Source organism: Medicago sativa, chromosome 4, assembly GCF_051527215.1.
Source record: "Medicago sativa cultivar Bolivia chromosome 4, Bolivia_mono, whole genome shotgun sequence".
NCBI classification, from domain to species: Eukaryota; Viridiplantae; Streptophyta; class Magnoliopsida; order Fabales; family Fabaceae; genus Medicago; species Medicago sativa.
This window is the reverse complement of record NC_140752.1, coordinates 11,508,512-11,521,105: the sequence shown is the minus strand read 5'-3', so window position 1 is coordinate 11,521,105 and position 12,594 is coordinate 11,508,512. Positions and strand designations below refer to the sequence as shown.

The window sequence follows — 12,594 nt, the reverse complement described above, 5'->3', positions numbered from 1 at the left end:
GATGTTATAAAACACACAAGACCTTTCAATGCAAGCATAGTGGAAAATATAAGCAAGAAGACACTCCATAAACATGGTTTGACGATCATAAACTGTCACCAATTAATCAAGGAAAGCAAAAGATCAACAAAATAAAAACAGTTTGCAAAATTTGAAAAGTATAGAGACCAATTTGCATAATTTTAAAGAAGTATAGGAATCAATTCGAGACTCACATTATCTAAAGTAAGAAAGAAGTTTCAAACTCTTGGTATTTAAAATTTCGTAAATTTAACTTTCACATAATACGTCACGAAATCTCTTCAATATAAAAATTTGGCTTAATAGCAGTTTTGACCCCCTATGTTTCAAGAAGTTACGATTTTGGCCCCCTAACTAAAATAATTCGATTTTGGTCCCCTATATTTTGCCCCCTTTGCACTTTTGCCCCCCTAGGCCAATTTTGACCAAGTCAATGCTGACGTGGCGCCACGTGTGTAATTTTTTTTTATTTTTTATTTTTTTTAATTATTAAAAAAATAAAAAAATACTTTTTAAATTTTTTTAATTAAAAAAATAAAAAATTCTTAAATTTTGTGCATTGAATTAATTAAAAATTAAAAAAAATTAAATTTAAAGCAAGGATTTCAATAAAATATTTTTACATTTGACGCATTAACTTATGTCTTAAGAGTATAAGTTAACATTTCACAATCTTTTATTAGTTCAAATTCAAAATAGACCCACAATCTTTTATTAGTTCAAATTCACAATCTTTTTCTAGTTCAAATTCAAATTCAACTAGAACGATTCGCAATGAAAATTACAATACTGCTATTTGGTTTTGGCGCAAGAAAAAGGCTCAACTATTGTTACCATTCCAATGGCTAACGAAACATATTTTCCCGTCTCCCGAAGTTGTATAGGTAATTGAACATGCAACCTTCTAAACTTTGGAAATATTCCTTGCTTGATTACTTAGGCTTTAAGAAAGAAGTCTTATATTAAACAAATGAGTGATTGGTTTATTATATCCATTCATTTGCTGTGTATTTAGTGGATAAAAAATTGTGGTAGCTTGTGCAATATTTTGTACCATTATTGTAATGTAGATTGAAGTTGAATGGCAATTCATATTGTTATGTGGAAGATCCATAATTCAGGTTTTTGGAACACAATTATCCAAGAGCATGGCAAACTTAGATCTTCAAAACTTGGCTGTTAGGAGGATCTGATAATAGTATACATTAATAATCATATTATGACTTTATAAATCATTGTCTGAAGTGTAGTTTTCATCTTTGGAATTCATAGCTGTAGGATAGGGATATTATGTTTTTCTTGAAGATAGTTTTTTTTTTCTTTTTTCTTGATAGAATATTATTCAATTTTTGTTCACAAGCTTCATTATGAAGGATAACTTTACTTCTTTTTTTGTTAAATAATTAATTTGTAATGAAATAATAAACAATAAAACTATGTTACTTTCCTGCCAAAGCACATTGAACTATCTAAGAATGTTGTACGACTGTGTTACTTTTCTCATGTAGCTCTACATGCACATTTATCACACATTAGCACTAAACATCAACTTGAAGTTTGAAAAACTTATCTATATATTGTCACTTGAAAAATGTTGTAATGGTATAGTCTATGTGAAACCTTTCACATGTACTTTATGACTTAATTTCACTATTTGATGAACTTCTGTTTTAGTCTTCTGATTATTCTTCTTTGATTGATCTGTTTCGCCAAAAGAATTAAATTAACACTACAATTTTTACCAAAGAACTTTAGAAGAGGTGGTCAGAATTTTTAAAAAAAAATAAAAAAAATAGAAAAATCTTAAATTTTGTACATTCAGTTTATTAAAAATAAAAGAATTAAATTCAAAGTAGGGATTTCAAAAAAAAAAAATCTACATTTGACTCATTAACTTGTCTTAAAGGCACAAGTTAATATTTCCCTATCTTTTATTAGTTCAAATTCATATGACCCATTAAATTGATAGTGGATCCCCAAAGTGTGACGACACTCATATTTTAATCAATAACAATAAATGTATTGAAAAATGGAAAATGCTACTTCTCAAGAAAAATAGCTTCAAGAATTTTTCAAGACACAGTTGGCAAATTTTAATTGGATGATTAATTTTTCCACTTCCTATTTTTCAGCCACACCTCCTTGAATTGTGGCAAATAGTGCATTGTGATTGACTATTTTTTATTCTTGAAGAATTCTTAATGTTATTTTTCTAGAGATATAACATTGCTCTTGAAAAATATGTATTAAATAGTGTGTTGTTAACCATCATATTAGCATTATACCATTAGAAAAAAGTTACTGCTAACTAGATCACAAATCACAATCACAATTTGTTAAATTTATTGACATGTTTTTTAACAGAACAATAGAACAGATGTAAAAGACATAAAACAGCCACGTATTTGGGAGTGAGTATAGGTGTCGAGAATAATCAGCTGTTAACTGTCCATTTTCCATTGTATGAAAGTCCATATATAACATAATACTCTCCATTTCCATTTCAACAAGTCCACCCAAATTTACACAGAAACAATGGAAGGCAACAACACTACGGTTTCATCAACATCATCATCAGTTGTGTCCAATGGGAAACAATACTCTTCTCCTGATGACTTCTATGTCAAACTCACTCAAGTGTTGGATTCCACTGGCTTCAATCTCATGTCAGTTTCTTCAATACTCTTTAATCTACTTCTAATTTTCACTTTTGCATGCATTCAAAATCAAGACATTTCGAGAATTTTTTTATAGTCAATTGTATTCGCATGTCTTGTTGAGTTTAACATGCAGGGAAAAATGATATATGAAACATGACATGTTATTATATATCATTTTTATTTGGATTAAAAGTATGATATATGAATCATCATGCATCTTTGTTTGAATTCTACTTTGCAGTTTCAATGTCCGAGAAACACCCTTAGACTTGTATCTGCTTTACTTGGAAGTCACCAGAAGAGGAGGTTTTCACCAGGTATTATTAATTTGTTGTATTTATTATATGTTCATTTCTCATTAATGCATGTGTATATATTTTAGGTAACTTGTGTATATTTCATTATTTGCATGCACACAAATTTAATCAAGAAAGGTTTCATCTATATCATTACATGAATTTGTCTCAAGTGTTCAAATTTATCTTGAATGTTTCAAGGTTGCTCTACAAAACAAATGGGTTGAAGTTGTCTCTGCACTGAAACTAGAAGGCAACAATGCAATGTTACCTGCTCAAGTTGAAATCCTCTATGCAATACTTCTATACAAATTTGAGAAATTGTACTTCTCTGGCAGCTCCAAAGGTATCTAAGAGACCAATTTGTGGTTATTTATATGCTTGATATCTTGTTTCATTCTCGTACTTCATATATATGCTTGATATGAAGATGTTTGGTAGTTTATACATAATATGATTTTAATTTACAACTCATGATCCAGACATAGATGGCAAAGAAAAGAAGAAACGGCGAGGTGGTCCAACTGGAAAAAGTGGATATCAAATATTTCTCAAGCAGGAATGTGCTCGATTAAAAGCTCATGTTCCGGACATAGTTGGTAAAAATGTCCTACGCATGGCTATTGATGCTTGGAATAAGATGTCTGTCGACGATAAACAGGTATTATGAATAAAATTGAAATAATATCGATCAAATGTCGAACAGTTTATAATTTTGCAATTAGCCTTCCATGCATTTCTAATTACTTTTTCATGTAGCCATATGTGGAGGAAAGCAAAAAGATGAATGAAACAAACAAGGAAGCGATGATCATTAATGACAATAAACAGAAGAAGCCTCGTCTGTCCGGTGACTCTAACTGTGTAACTTCGCGACCTCTAACAAATTACTCTTTTGTCAACAACGCAGCCGCGAACGTGGCTTTTGAAATGACTGAAAAAACATTCAAGAATCCCTTCTTCCCGGTTGATTTCGATACTTACTGATCGTTAGCGGTCGGGCAGGTCTTTTCTTTTTTTGGGTTTTTGAGACAATAATGCTATATATATTGCCTATGCATCCAAGGGTTATCCCTAATTTTGTGACTCAATCAAACCGATTGAAACAGCAGCAACCAAGTTTGATGGATAGATAGCAATGTTCCAAGCCTTGCAGTAGTGACTATGAAGTATGTATGTAAACTATATATATAGCAATGTTCCAAGCCTCTTGCACTTGCAGTAGTGGCTAGTAGAGTATATGTATATAAACTATATATATAACTATAAAGGTTTGTTTTAAAATGTATCCTTTTGCCACAAACCGGACAACTTTGTGATTGTGAAGATCGGCATTCATAAATTTTCCCTCTGGCCTCAAAACAGTTTTTAAAAAGTCTTCAAAGTTCAAACTATTCTCTTTAGAGAAACAGTTGGTATGTATAACCAACTTAAGAAACAGTTTTTAAAACCAGTTTCAAATTTGATTTTAGTTCGAAATCCGATTTCTTAAAATCCAATTAAAAACCCAATTAATGAAATAAATTTGAAACTGGTTCACATAATCATAAACTTAGTTTCTTGAAAAACAATTTTGTTCAATTCATAAACACTGAATTTAAGGCTCTTCCAAGCTTTCCCTTTTATGAAAAGTACCTTCCAAGATTTAGCTTTTCTCTCTTTTGCTCAGACACACTTTTGAGCCACTTTTCGTCTTTCTTTTTTGTTCCTTCAGAATAATTTGTCCCTCCCAAATTTTGTCCCTTTGAGATATTTCGTCCTTTCAGAAGTTCGAGTGGTACCGTATTCGAGTTGCCATAGCAGAGTGGTCATAGCTAGTATCATTTTAGAGTGATCAAACTACAATATTCGATAATGTAAATCTATAATGGTTACTACTTGCAGTAGGAGTCTGATAGAGTTTGAGATTGGGATATCGTGGTTGATAGTCTGGTTGAACTATATCACGAAACGTCTTTAAGAGAATGATCTAGTATGCGACTCATTCTAGTAATATCTTCGGTGACTAAAACTAAGCTCAAAACAATTTTACTCTAAAAACAACAATTTTAAGACGTTTCATTTCTGTTGCTCTTGACTACAACAAGCCATTTTGATTAGATGGGTATCACTTCAAATAGATGACAACAAAAGGTGTTATTTTTCTTAACTACGAAAAAGGCTATTTGTACTTGGAGTGAGTACAATATTTAAAACTAGGGTTTATTATCTGTTTAGATCATGCGTTGAGAATGAAATCAATGTGAGTATTTATAGCCCTCTTGGGCTTATGTTTTCCTAACTTAGGCCCTAAGTAATTTAAGTCATATGTCAAGAAGCGCATGTGCTAGATGCTTTAGTCGAATATTTAACCCCAAGATATAGTTAAGGCGGTTTCGGTGCTAAAGGGCAGGAGTGCGTAGGCATGGCAACAAAACCCATACCCGCGGTTACCCGCTCGAACCAAACCCAATTTGACGGGTTTTCCCCGTTTTGACTGGGTTTGGGTATGGGTATGAGTTTTCCCCGATTTCAAAACACGGGTATGGGACGGGTAACGGGTATATAGGTACCCACCCCGAACCCATACCCAAACCCGTCCCAAAAGTAAAAAAAATACTTTATGTTGATATGTCATGTTATTTTGTTTGATAATTGTCATGTTAATAAAAACTACCATTGATATTTAAAGGATCAACTAAATCATTTCGTCTAACAAATGTTAAAGTGAGCGTATTGTTTGATAATGTATTACAACGTTGCTATTGGGGATGAAAAAAACTTTTATTTTTTATTAAAAAATTATTCAATGCGGGGACGGGGATGGGTCGGGAATACCCGAACCCGTCGGGGGCGGGGATGAGATTCAATTTCTCATCCCCGTTGGGTATGGGTAGGGTAACGGGTAAGTATATGAGAATCGGGTATGGGGACGGGGAAGGTAAAACCCGTCCCCACCCCGCCCCATTGCCATGCCTAGGAGTGCGCCCCAGAAAAGGGTCAATTAGCCTTTTAGAGGGCTAGCAAGCCCTTAATAGAATATTGATGGTCCACAACTCCCCAAGCACGAGTCTTGGGACAAGGAGAAGTTGTTTAAGTTTAAATTGTGGTCCCCAAACCCCAAGCACGAGTCTTGGGACAAGGCACGTGGTTTTAATTATGGCGAGCTTCATCTGGCTTGGTCGCCCCTTAGGGCTATATTTCTCGGAAGGTTCACTGCCCACCAAACACGAGTCTTAGTGGTTTAATTTTAAATTGGTAGTCCATAAGAAGTATAATGCACAAATATTTTTATATTAGTTAACACCAACCTGATTTTACATCTAGTCCTACATTTAGAGAGACAATTTTTCTTCTTTGCTCCAAATATTTAATCTAGTAAAACAAGTCTTCTTTTTTCTATCTCCCTATGAACTGTGAGTATTCATATTTTTCTTTTCCATTCCTACATCCACTAGATACCATCTAGTCTTCCCAATAACCTATGGCAACTTCCTAATTAAGGAACTGAATGTTTACTTTTCTCTTCTTCAATCTATCTTTTTTCGTAAATTTCACAGAGATATTAAATCTAACAAAGTCGAGTAAGTGAGATTTAAATCTTACACAAAAGATATTACAATTTAAATCATATATCAATTCAAGTGTACTAAAGCAACTTGATTTATGTAATAAGCATTTGAGCTTTTGATGTGCTCTCGACTTTTTTTGTTTTTCTGTTTCTTTATCACAAAACTTACCGTTTTCTTTTCTCTATATTACTATTATTTTATGTTTTTCATGGATGTTTAATAAAAACTATCTCATGGTGAATAAAGTCATATGATATTGTATGAATTTTACTTAGTCGTTTTGCTCATTTTTGGTTAAATTCTTCAAGAAGCAACAACCTAATCATTTCAAATGTATTTCCTTTTATAGAATCTTGAATATGTGAACTTTAGAATAAAGTCGTTTTCAATAAAGTCTATGTTACAATTATACAATTAGTCGTATAAAAGGTTAAGATAATTCCAAGTTGATTTGTACTATCAAAGAGTTAAGAGATAATCATTTCTTCTTGTCGTTAATAATTCTTCAGAATTGATCTTTAGACTTGTACTGTAGGGGAATTGACTCAAAAAAAAATTTGAGTTACAAGATAATCTCAATATACTAAGCATGAGAGAATAGAGGATGTACAATTATCTAGTTGCATGGTTTGGCATGTTGTACTGATTGTTGAAGTAGAGGAACCTTAGTATTCATTTTGTAGTTGGATCGAAGGTAGAGATGTATCAGAGGATCATTTTCTTAATTTTGATTCCTTTTGTTGACTAACTTCATGTCATTGCTTCTTTGACTTGATTCATACAAAAAACATTATGAATAACTTGAATATTTTGTACATGAAAGTTACTTGAAGTGTAGAGTATAGTCAATTTCTAGTTCACCAGACATGCAAAATGATACCTTGTTGATTTCCAATAGGCAGCTGCATACTCAAACATACAATTAGTAGATAAATTGTTCTCTAGATTTGTTATCATCAAGATATCAAGTCAAAGATATTTTTTGGAACCAAACTGGTTATTAAATGTCATATATCCCTTCAAGCAGTTTTATGGTTATGACTTATTTAATTTGTAAGGAAATATGTGGGAATATATTTTAGGTCCATTTTGTAACTTAGGTAATTTTCAGTATATATGTAGAAGTGTAAAATCATTGAGCCTAACTTTTGAAAATAAAGTCGATCAAGATTTTATTCATTTTGGATACCACTATTTATTCATACTTTGAAACTGTCTTATTTCAAATTAAATTTTAAAAATAGGGTTTAGGTGTTATATCCCTTATACATATCACTTTTTTGCAAAGAACTACAAAGCAAAAATTTCCTTATCTTCTTGTTCAAAATTTCCTTATCCCTTTGTGTGACATAGAACAAATTGTAACTACTACCCAATGTTATTAAATTCAAAGCAAGCATTGATAACTACACGTTTTTGGATGCAATGGGTATGTTAGGACTCACCGATTGGGTCAAGCATATGTCAATAAGAAAAAATAACATTTGGAGTTATATAGCAATAGTGATGATAAAAAAAATAAAAAAATTATCTCATTTTATGTTAGTTAGTCTCATACCATGTCATGTTTAGCCTCACTTGATATTTTTACTATTGCATCCATATATCAAAAGTAGACAAAATTATATATGATAGATGTTTCAATGTATATATTTATATAGATGAATTGTAGTATAAACTATTGTATGAACTATGGTTCAGTTTTGATTATCCTACCTCTTGCAATACATGAGTTGTTTTTTTACGGTTGTTAGGTAATAGTGATTTCTAAAGACATAAAATATTACAACATGTCATGACTCATATGGTAAAATCTCAATTCTCAAATCGGTACAAGGCTCTAATGCTAAGGTCACAATACTTTTGTAAAACCTTAATCCCGATACTCATAAGTTGCAATAGAGGAAAAATATTGAAACCTAAGCATTCGAGTCTTTACCGGTGATGGGAATTAGGATTTTACCATATGAGTTTTGACTTCTTATACTATATTTCTACACATTTAGAATACACTATCATCTAACATGGAGGAAAATTGAAAGTGAACCATAGTTAATAGAATACATTTTACTATAGTTAATCTACATTTAAAATATATGGATTAAAATCTCAATCATATATAATTTTGTAACTTGTGAAATATGACATGGTATTAGACTAAAATAACACGAAGATGAGATAACAAATAACTGCACTATTAGTCTCCTTGTAACACTCATAGTGTTTATTCATTGATATATGTTTGACCAAATTGGTGAGTCCTCCAAAAGTATGTGTAACTAGTTATTAACACTTGTTTGCTTTAGATTGAATAAAATTAGGATGTAGTCAAATTTGTGAACTTGAAACACAAAAGCTTACAGAAAATTTTAATAAGATATTAGGGTTAGAATATACCTAGTGCATTACCAGTTGCTTGCAAAAAGTGGCATGTCTTATGAAAGATTGCAGTTTGTAGTAAGCCAATATTTCTTCTTGGTTATAGGCATATCTGAGACACTTTTATCTAGTTGCATGGCTTGGCTTGTTGTACTGATTGTTGCAGCAGGGGAATCTTAGTCTGCATTTTGTAGTTGGACCGAATGTAGAGATGTATCATAGGATCATTTTCTTAATTTTGATTCCATTTGTTGACTAAGTTCATGTCATTACTTCTTTGACTTGATTCATACAATAGACATTATGGATAACTTGAATATTTTGTACACGAAAGTTACTTGAAGTGTAGAGTATAGTCAACTTCTAGTTCACCAGACATACAAAATGATACCTTGTTGATTTCTGATACGCAACTGCATACTTAAACATACAATTAGTAGATAAATTGTTCTCTTGTTTCATTATCATCAAGACATCAACTCAGTGATATTTTTGGAACCAAACTCATTATTACATTGTCATATATCCTGTCAAGTAGTTTTATGGTTATGTCTTATTTAATTTGTAAGGAAATTTGTCGACATGTATTTTAAGTCCATTTTGCAACTTAGGTAATTTCTACTCCCTCCGTTTCAAAATGAGTGTCGCTTTAGCTAAAAAAATTTGTTTCAAAATGAATGTCACTTTCAGTTTCCAATGCAATAATAACTTTTTCTTTTCAATTGTACCCTCCAATTAATACTCTGCACACTACTTCCAAAGTATTACTTTTAAAACTAACCAATAGTTAATAAGGATAATTTGGTAAAATAACCATTCTCTTTCTTTTAATCATTGCATTTCTTAATATGTGTGTAAACACTTAAAACGACACTCATTTTGAAACGGAGGGAGTAGTATTTATGTAAAAGTGTAAAAGGTGGCATCATTGAGCCTCACTTTTGAAAATAAAGTCAATAAGATTTTATTCAATTTGGATCCCACTATTTATTCATACTTCGAAATTGTCGTATTTTAAATTAAATTTAAAAATAGAGTTTAGATGTTATATCTGCACACATGTCACTTTTTGCGTACGGCTAGAAAACCACTATATATGTTAACCCTTATATCTTATTCAAATTTTTCTTATCCCCTTGCGTGACCATATCAAAAATTGTAACAATTATCTAATGCTATTAAATTTAAATCAAGCATGACAAGCAACGTATATTTTTGGATGCAATGGGTATCTTAGGACTCACCACTTTGGTCAAGCATATGTCAATGAAAAAATGAACATTAGGAGTTATAGGAACACTAATAATAAGATTATTTTTATCTCATCTTTATGTTAGTTTAGTCCAATACTATGTCCTATTTATCATCAATTGATATTTTACTATTTCATCCATATATCACAAGTAACCAAAATTATATATGATGGATATGTTTCAATATATATTTATTGCGGATAAACTGTAGTATAAATTATTGTATTAACTATGGTTTGGTTTTAATTATCCTACGTCTTGCAATACATGATTTTTTTTTCATATAATTTTTGTTAGATAATAGTGATTTCTAAAAGCATAAAGATATATAATAGACGTCATGAGTCATATGGTGATATCCCAATTCTCAAACATGTACAAGCCTCGAATGCTCAGACTCCAATATTTTTCTAGAACTTTAGTCCCAACAATACTCATAAGTTGCAGTAGAGGAAAATTATTGAGATCAAGTATTTGAGTCTTACGTGGGGTTGAGAATTAGGTTTTACCATATGAGTTTTGACCTCTTGTATTATATTTATGGTTTAATGGTGTGTTTCACCCCTGCAAATAGGCGGCGTTTAAAAATTGGTCCCTGTAATCGCTAATCCTGGCATTTTACCCCTGCAATTGTTAATCATTTAAAATTTGGTCCTTTGACCAACTTAATCACTGCCACGTCATCAGATTAGCAAAAATGGCATGGGAATTGACCAAAATACCCCTGGTCTAATTTTGTTTTTCCTTCAAAAAAAAATTTCAAAATTTTGAAAATTCTTTTTTAAATTAAAAAAATCTGAAAAAATAATTAAAAGTCAAAAAAAATTTCAGAAAAAAACTGTTAAAATTAAAACTGAAAAATTTTCGGGAAAAAATCGTAAAAAAAATTCGGGAAAAAACTGAATTTTTTTTTAAGGAAAAAAAAATAAGCCAGGGGTAATTTCGTCAATTCCCATGCCATTTTTGCTAATCTGGTGATGTGGCATTGATTAAGTTGGTCAAAAGACCAAATTTTAAATGATTAACAATTGCAGGGGTAAAATGCCAGGATTAGCGATTACAGGGACCAATTTTTAAATGGCGCCTATTTGCAAGGACTAAAGACATCATTAAGCCTATATTTATTTATACGCTTTAAGAAAACACTATCATCTAACAATAACTATCAAAAGTCCCTGTATTACTAAAGGTAGGAAAATTGAAAGTGATTAAGTTGATAAAATACATTTTACATATGACAGAAAAAAAAAATAAAGAAATCATGTGATACTAAATATGACCTAGTATCATAATAAAATAACACAAAGATGAAATATCAGATAACCCAACTATTAGTCTCCATATAACACTCACAATGTTCATTTTACTCATTGATATATATTTGACCAAATTGGTAAGTCCTCCAAAAGTATGTGTAACTTGTCATTAACACCTGCCTGCTTTAGATTGAATAAAATTAGATAGTAGTTAAATTTGTGATATTGAAACACATATACTTATAGAAAATTTGAATAAGATATAATGGTTAGAATACCTAGTGTATTACCGGTTGCTGGTAAAAAGTGGTATGTCTCATGAAAGATCGCAGCTTGTTGTTAAAACATTTGTCAATAACATTTTGAATTTTATGTAGCCTAAGACAAATAAACGAATACAATATAAACTGGCATATGGATTAAAAGTAATGTATTAAAACAAAAAGTTTTATATTGATAATCATTTCAAACATTCTTTAAATCATTAAACTTTATTATTAATTTGAATTTCAGGTGTAGTACTATTGATATTTAATAATAAAAATTGATGGTTTGCGTCAACATTGAGAAGACTGTGCTCCCAACTTTGAGTACATTTTGAATCATCCTTTAAGTGTGATAAATACGTGGAATAATATGCATTTTAAGGAATGAACAAAGATTGACAATAATAAGGAAAAGGGAATATGAGATCTAGTAAAAAAATTGAAGATCCAATTTAACATCACATGAAGATTCCTAGTTCGACTCGTGGAAATGCATTCTTCATGGGGAATTGTTGAATTACAGAAAATTTTGAAGAATAATAGTTTGGTAATCTGGAAGATTCATATTTTGTCCCGTGAAAATGCATTCTTGATGGAAAATTTGTTGAGATGTAAAAAAAATTACTCTATTTTATCATATTTTAAACAATAGCATTCCACTGAAGCAATTCATAGGCATGATACATATTCCATCGTTATTAATATCTACCGCCTCAGATCTTCAATTGTGTGCTAAAAACAACAATAACTAATGATAAACACTAATCTTGATCGAACTTACTCAAATGAAAAGGTTTGAAGAGAATTAGCAAAGCATATAAATAATGGAAACAAAAATTTACAAATGAAGGATTAGATAATATTAGATCAATCTAATATTGTGAGAAAGAGATGAAATTGAGCTTAGGAAAA

The 12,594-nt window shown here is 31.0% G+C and overlaps 1 pseudogene across 1 annotated transcript; it reads left to right on the top strand.

The window, feature by feature from the left end:
- The first annotated feature begins 2,554 nt into the window (after positions 1 to 2,554).
- LOC146926322 (uncharacterized) lies at positions 2,555 to 3,964 on the top strand (annotated as a pseudogene). The gene is made up of 4 exons (XR_015007927.1): positions 2,555 to 2,687; positions 2,923 to 2,998; positions 3,179 to 3,638; positions 3,737 to 3,964. The product of XR_015007927.1 is annotated as an uncharacterized LOC146926322 (transcript).
- Positions 3,965 to 12,594: the final 8,630 nt, after the last annotated feature.